This window comes from Sorex fumeus, unplaced genomic scaffold, assembly GCF_029834395.1.
Source record: "Sorex fumeus unplaced genomic scaffold, SorFum_2.1 ptg000034l, whole genome shotgun sequence".
NCBI lineage: Eukaryota > Metazoa > Chordata > Mammalia > Eulipotyphla > Soricidae > Sorex > Sorex fumeus.
The window spans coordinates 15,141,859-15,149,948 of NW_026606091.1; the positions used below are offsets into that span (position 1 = coordinate 15,141,859).

Genomic DNA, 8,090 nt, shown 5'->3' on the forward strand with positions numbered 1-8,090 from the left:
CTGTTTCTCAAGTATAGAATAGAAATGCCAGCTTAAAAGCACAAAATATTTGCCTTTAAATGTATAAGATCTAGCTAAAACACATTTCTAGATCTATCCATTAAAAGCATTCTGAAACAACCACCAGCAAATTAGCAAATTACTTTCCTAGCACTAATAATTAATTTGATTCATAAAACTGGAAGAATCCACAGTTTATTGAATAAATGACTGAATCCCAAAGAAAGAATGTATGATGAAATTGAGATAGCTTGCCATAACAAGTTATAAAGAGAGCTCTTGGGTTGAAGAGACAGAACAGCAGATGAGTTGCTTGTCTTGCACAAACAAGGGTTTGATTCCTGGCATGCCATGTGGTCCCTTGAGCACTACAATGAGTGATCTGTGTGCAGAGCCAGAAGACTCTAGCACAGTGAGGTGTTGCCCCAAAATGAAAAAAAAAAAATGATTGATGAACCAATAAGAATAAGGAGTCCTTCCCTTTTCAAAAAAGATTAGTATTACCAAATAGAAACACTAAGAACTATTGGTTTAAAACACAATGTGTAAAGGACTTAAATTCATACAAAATTTCCTATAATTTTTACTATTTTCATATTGGTATAGTTTCTTTCTGAATTAAATACAGGATAATAGCTAAAATCCCCAAATATAAGAAAGCTTATTTTTTGAGCTAACACTTTAAGAATGCTTAAATGTTTAAGAAATGGCATTATATCTTGCACACTAAATGCTCAATGAGCACAAATTGATTTTTATACCAATCTTCAAGCAAGTTGGTTACAAAATCTTTCTGAAAAGGTCAGTGTTCCTATTTGTTTTGTATTTGGATTATGCATCAAATAAGTTGTCTTACTTATATAGAATACTTTGATATACTGTAAAAGGAATTAAAATACATATTCTCTAATGAAACCTGAGGAGAATAGCAGGTAGATATTTGTGATTTATAGTGTCATACTAAAAAACAATGACTCACTACTTACTACCTAGCATATATAAATCTTAATGAATAATTTATATAAATAATATAAAATAGATTTAACCATAAAAGAAGCATAAATATTCATCTCTTTTATATCCATAATAAATTTCTGGACATCAGTAAGCCACCTCCTTTTGTTACCATGATATGCTTTCAATACAATGTATAAATTTAGATGTGCATAACCGCTGAATACCTATCACTAATAAAATTCAAACCAACTTAGCCCACTTGCTGGAAAAATGCTTTATTTTACAATTAGGTTTTATAAAATATTACAAATAACTTAATTGAATATAAATATGAAAATTAAAATAGCATAAAAATCTAATTAATTATCAATTGCATAATAAATTCTTGATTACTATAGAAAAAATATTTTCTTACCTATTTGCAAGTCATTGCTGTAAATATCTTAGGACTCCTCTAATATGCTCATTGAAAGCTAGAAATTCACTTTATTTATAACAGCATATGTACTGTTTTACTTTGTATGCTTACAAGTGAAGTAAAAACTAAATATTTGCTCTTTCTTTTACTCATTTCTGTCCCTGTCACTGTCACTGTCCTCCCGTTGTTCATCGATTTGCTCAAGCAGGCCCAGTAACGTTTCCATTTTTTGATACTTGTTGTTACTGTGTTTGGCATCTTGAATACATCACAGGTAGCTTGCCAGGCTCCGCAGTGCGGGAGAGATACTCTCTGTAGCTTGCTGGGCTCTTCTAGAGGGGCAGAGGAATCGAACCTAGCTCTGCTGGGCTGACTGCATGCAAGGCAAATGCCTTACGACTCCTAAAAAAAGTATCAGGTAAGTTAGTACTTATAGAATTAGATTAATATATTTAATTAACACTTCCTTTTTTAAAACAGTTGACAAAAAAAAATCTAAGTAGTTTATATTTTGTCCTGAAACATTGTTTTATACTAAATATTCATCGCATTTACAAAATTCAAATACAAGGTTGTATTGAAAATTCATAATGTTATCTCAAACTATACTTTAATTTAGTAACTTTTGAATTACATTATAAGTAAAGTAAAGTAAAGGCCCTCCCGTTGATCATCGATTTGCTCGAGCGGGCCCAGTAAGGTTTCCATTGGAGACTTTGTTGTTACTGTGTGTGGCATATCGAATACGTCACGGGGAGCTTGCCAGGCTCTGCCATGCGGGCGAGATACTCTTGGTAGCTTGCCGGACTCTCCGAGAGGGGCGGAGAAATCGAACTCGGGTCGGCCATGTTGGCTGCATGCAAGGCAAACGCCCTACCGCTGTGCTATCGCTCGAGCTATTATAATTAATATTATAATATTTAAAAATTACATGTCATTTACTCAATGCTTTTGTAGTTTCTGAATAGAGTACAGGAGAAATATTAGTAAATCTCTTAAAAGTAATTTCAATTCCAGTAAAGTAGGATTGGCCATATTCATTTTTATCAATGGATTCGAGTGAGGAATTGAAGTTATATAAAAGAAATTGATGGGTAGAAGATATAGTAGAGCGGATACCTGCTTGTCTTGCATGCACGCAGCCAACCCAGGTTTGATCCCTGGCATCCCACATGTCCCCAGATCATCACCTGGAATGATCCCTGAATACAGAGCCAAGAATTAGCCCTGAGTATCACCGGGTGTACCCCCAAACAAACAAACAAACAAACAATAACAGACTAATAAAATTAAACCTTTTAGGAGTAATATCTATAGTCTGCGATAATTTGAACTAGAGAAAAACAGTAATCCACTCACATGAGTACACCACAGTAATACTTAACAAGTACATAGATATAGAATCTGGATGGAAAATTATTCACCTGAAAAATCGGACTTAAAATGAACTATCATGATTACCTTCTATATAAATATTTGAAACTTGTGGTGTTAAAAGCAACAAAGAATTGTAATGAATATTAGTATAATTTCTAATGTGAATATTCATATATATTTACACATATGAATAAAGATGGTGAAATTAATTCTTATTTCCATTTTAAATCTGATCCGTTGTTAGACGCAATAGAGTATTTATACATGACCAGACTTTTTTTTGTTTTGCTTTTTGAGCCACACCTGGAGATGAACAGGGGTTACTCCTGGCTCATGCACTCAGGAATTACTCCTGGCACGCTCAGGGAACCATATGGGATGTTGGGAATCAAACCTGAGTTGGCTGCATGCAAGGCAAACGCCCTACCTGCTGTGCTTTGCTCCAGCCCCCAAGAACATTTTTTAGTTTTAGCATCACAATTTGAGGTTTGCATTATTTCAAATTATAAAAATACTAATTCAATGGTTAGAGCTATAGCACAGTGGGTAGTGTGTTTGCCTTGCATGCAACCAACCCGGGTTCGGAGAGATTGGCAAGCTACCAAGAGTATCCCACCCACACGGCAGAGCCTGGAAAGCTGCCTGTGACGCAGTTGATATACCAAAAACAGCAACAGTAAGTCTCACAATGGAGACGTAACTGGTACCTGCTGGAGCAAATTGATGGATGAAAAGACAGTGCTGCAGTGCTACTAATTCAAAGGTTATTTCTATACTATATTTATTACAGCTTTATGGACAGAAGACAAAATATGGAATCAAACTAAATTCTCATCAACAAATGTGATATACACAATGAAAATATTGCTCTGATATTAGGAAAGATGACAACTGTGCCCTTTGAGACATAGATAGCTAATTATGCTTTATGAAATGAGTAAGGGAGTAAGATGCTACAGATATATTTATGTGTGATAATTACATGATACATAATGCAATAAGTAAAAAATAATATTTTATATATGCATATATAATGGAATATTTTTCAACTATAAAAATATGTGAAACCCTACATTTTCCACACATTATCATTTAATCAAGATGGAATCATATTTAGTGAAGTAAACCGGTCACGATCACGGTCCTCCTGTTGTTCATCCATTTGCTCGAGTGGGTCTTGTAATGTCTCCATCATGAGACTTGTTGTTATTGTGTTTGGCATATTGAATACATCACGGGTAGCTTGCCAGGCTCTGCCGTGTGGGCGAGATACTCTCGGTAGCATGCCGGGCTTTCCGAGAGGGGCAGAGGAATCGAACTCAGGTCGGCCATATTGGCTGCGTGCAAGGCAAAAGCCCTAGCACTGTGCTATATGGAAAAAAGACAACACCCATATAATGTCTCTTATCTGTGGTACATAGAGAATAAAAAAATAAAATTAAAATAAAATTTTACATTCTAGAACCAAATTAGTTATTACCAGAAGGGAAGAAGGAAAGAAAGAGATTAATCAATTACTAGGGGCAATATTTGACATTCAATATAAGTAAGTAAGTAAGTAAAGGCCCTCCCGTTGATCGTCGATTTGCTCGAGCGGGCCCAGTAACGTCTCCATTGGAGACTTTGTTGTTACTGTGTCTGGCATATCGAATACTCTCGGTAGCTTGCCGGACATTCAATATAAAGGAGAATGTACAGATTTTAGTTTATAGTAATATATATGTATACCTGAAACCTATATAATATTATAAGCTTATTTTATTGCAGTAAACAGAAATAAAGCAAACAATGGTAATGGAAAAATTTTAGTAGCAAATATTAATTCAAAATCACCTAATACATTGAAAGCATTTTATTTATTGATGTGGTATTGCACAATCATTTCTTTTAATAATTTGTTGTGTTGTACATGCTTTTTTGGGTGATTTATATATCTCATAGATTATAATAATTTTTATGTAAAATCAAAAATATATGTAATTCATTAATATCTGTTTCAGATTAAGTGAGTATTATGTTTTTAAGGAATGACAGGTACTGTCAATTACACAAAGTCAAGATTAGTCCATAATAATCTTGTATTGGCAAGTAAAGCAGTTCAGTTTCAACAAAACCTACAGAATCAGAAGGAATTTTAATAAATTTATAGTAGAAATAATTTTACTATATAAAATTTCTATATAAAATCAAAATAAACAGTATTTCCTATGAAAAATAATTCTTAGAATCAGGGATGATATGCTATCATTAGTGATTTGCTATTGCTCTATCACTAAGATAGGATTTCAAGTATTACTTTGGGGAACTGTTTGTGATTCCATGTAGTGATGTTCTGGGCCTATCTCTGACTCTGTTCCCAGAGATAACCCCTAGCAATGCTTACGAGACCATGGATTGAACTGGTCTTCGCTACACGCTGATAGTATAACAACTTAATTCCTGTACTATCTGGCCCATCAAATATATTCCCCAATTCATATGAACAAATTTCATTTCATTATAGCTTAGCCTTAAAATTTTTCTAATTAAATAATCTATTTTTTTTAAAAATAGGGGCTGGAGCAATAGTACAGCCAGTAGGGTGTTTGCCTTGCACACGGCCTACCCGGGTTCGATTCCCAGCATCCCTTACGGTCCCCCGAGCACCACCAGGAGAAATGCCTGAGTGCAGAGCCAGGAGTAAGCCCTGTGCATTGCCAGGTATGACCCAAAAAAGAAAAAAAAAGAAGAAAAAGTCACTTTGTTCAAAAGTCAATGTTGCTCACACTTAAGATTTCCTTAGTGCAGCATGCCCTGAACTCTTTTACTTACTGGTGCATACCTTGACTCTCAAAGGTCATATTTTCAAATATATATTTACATATGAAATTTATTCATGGAATCTCTTCATATAAGTGATTGTTATTGGCCAGGAGCTGTAGATCATCTATTGACGTACTTGAATTGAATGAAGTGAATCTCCTAATATATTGATCGCATTTTAATAATGATAATTTCTGGATTAAAGTATTGAAGTATGTGAGTTGGGAATTTCCATGTTTATAATGAGTATTTTATATCAATTGGGAAATGTTTTACTGTGAATACATGAATGAGATATGTTTGGTATCTGGTGTTTCGTAAAGAGCCAGTGGCTGCTTAGGAAATTATAACTGTAAGATTTCATCTAAGTCAAAGCATGGAACATTTATAGAGGAGTCACTTTAAGTGTTTTGTGCTTAACGTGGACAATTCCATTAGTTTAATACATTCTTCAATGTGAGGCTTATAAGATTGAGTGCTTTAAAGGAAGAGAGATATTTTAAGATCGCTTAGTTCCCGTGGAAGTGTTTATTCAGCTTTATAAGCTAATATATGTCAATTATGCATCAATTGGCAGTTAAGAGAGTATTGAGATTTATTATGAGAGATGCTGTGTAATCAATTTTAAATTACAGGACACTAATATAATTAGGCTTTTACACATTAAAAATGTAAGAAATATTTAGGCATTAATTGGAATTTTAAAAGCCAGTGATAACAAGTTAATAATTGTGACTACTAATAGAGTATCTAAATAAATGTCACTATTTTTATTAATTGATATTTAATTTGCTGTAGCCTGCTTGGCAAATGTTAATTAAATGCCAGAAAATTTCTTATAATTTTAACATATTAATAATCTTATAATTATGCCTTTATTGCTTACATAATTATGAATTAATTACAAAGCTAGTAGATTTACTGTACCCTTTATAGAAGCTCAGGACTATACCTTTTTTCCCCCACAGGTCAATAAACTTTATTGCTTGGCAACCACCAATAGTCAGAGAACATCAAAGCTGTTTGTAAATAAATATAGGCTTTTATATAATGCTAAAATCAAATATCAATCTAAGAAAAATGAAATAATATAAATCTACTCTTATTTTTTAATACTCTTATGATTATTAATTTAAAATTTTGGAGGAAACAAGGAAACTATTAAAGTTTTTAACATATTTTTCAGAAATGACACATATAAATTTCTATTTCAAAGTTCTTTGATATGTTCAATCTAATTCTATATGGATTATAGAATTTACATGTATAAAAATAGTCTCATGAAATCAATGTTTTCAATTTACCAAGAAGAAAAATCAATTTGAAATTAAGAGTTATTTTACCAATATAATATTTCATCAATAGTGTTTACACCCACACACTGAAGTTTGTTACTCTTTGCTTGCTCATATTTTCTTTATTTTTATTTTTTTCATGTAACTATTACTGGTTTTATGTAGTTTTTAATTTTAGAGAGTTTTGGCTTTATAGCTCTATTTAATTGTCAACATTCCCATCCAGATACCCAGTGCTATACCCACCAAAGTATGCATATTTCTTCCACCTACTCATTTTTCCTCTGGTAACCAACATAGGTTTTTTTTGTTTGTTTTTTGTATTTTTGTTCTTTGGGTCACACCCAGTGATGCTCAGGGGTTACTCCTGGCCCTGCACTCAGGAATTACTCCTGACGGTGGTTGGGGGACCATATGGGATGCCGGGAATCAAACGCAGGTTTGCTGCCTTCAAGGCAAACACCCTACTCACTGTACTATCACTTTGGCCCCACCATAGTTTTCAGGGAGTCTAGTTGTTACCTTTGTTAGTTATTGCTAGTGTTTTATTTGCATTAGCAATTGACTTAATGATTTACATATATGAACCACTAATTTCATAAAACGAACAAAAGAATCAAACACATAATTAATTAAAAAACAGACAAATTAATTTGCATGTCAAAATTATTAGACAAGAAAATATAATTATTATATTTCTTATATTCTTAGAAATTTTTTCAGACTAAAATGCTAGGTTAAAAATATAATTTGGACCCTTTTTCGGTTCATAAGCATGATGACTGGGCACTCACACATTTGTGTGATATGTGCCTCCATTAAATCTTGTTGCACACTTGGCACATTACCCATCTGATGTGAGGAAGAAAAAAAGGGAAAAAATATAATTGCATCTTCTAAAATAACCATAATCTAATAACCCATAGACATAAATAGATAATATGAGCATTTTTAAAATTGCATCATATAAAAGAGAAAACTCTGAAATTGGATACTAGCTAGGCATTTGTCCTCTAAATTGTACAGTGGAAATGAGTTAAACAGGTTAGAAAGCTTTTGTGCTCTTTTCTAATTCTAGGTATAAAATGAAAATATTTGTCATTCTTCTCTAAATAATGCATTAAGACTATTGTTAAATCAACAAGGGTTACTTCTTTCATATGCTTATATTTGAAAAAATAAATACAATGGGTCTCATTCCCCTGACCCTGAAGGAGTCAACAATACAGCAGCATTGAGAA

The 8,090-nt window shown here is 33.0% G+C and overlaps 1 non-coding gene across 1 annotated transcript; it reads left to right on the top strand.

Annotated features, from left to right (window-relative positions):
• Nucleotides 1-7,603: 7,603 nt before the first annotated feature.
• Nucleotides 7,604-7,707, top strand: LOC130026748 (small nucleolar RNA U13). The gene has a single exon (XR_008792932.1). It is a non-coding gene; the product is annotated as a small nucleolar RNA U13 (small nucleolar RNA).
• The last annotated feature ends 383 nt before the right edge of the window (nucleotides 7,708-8,090 follow it).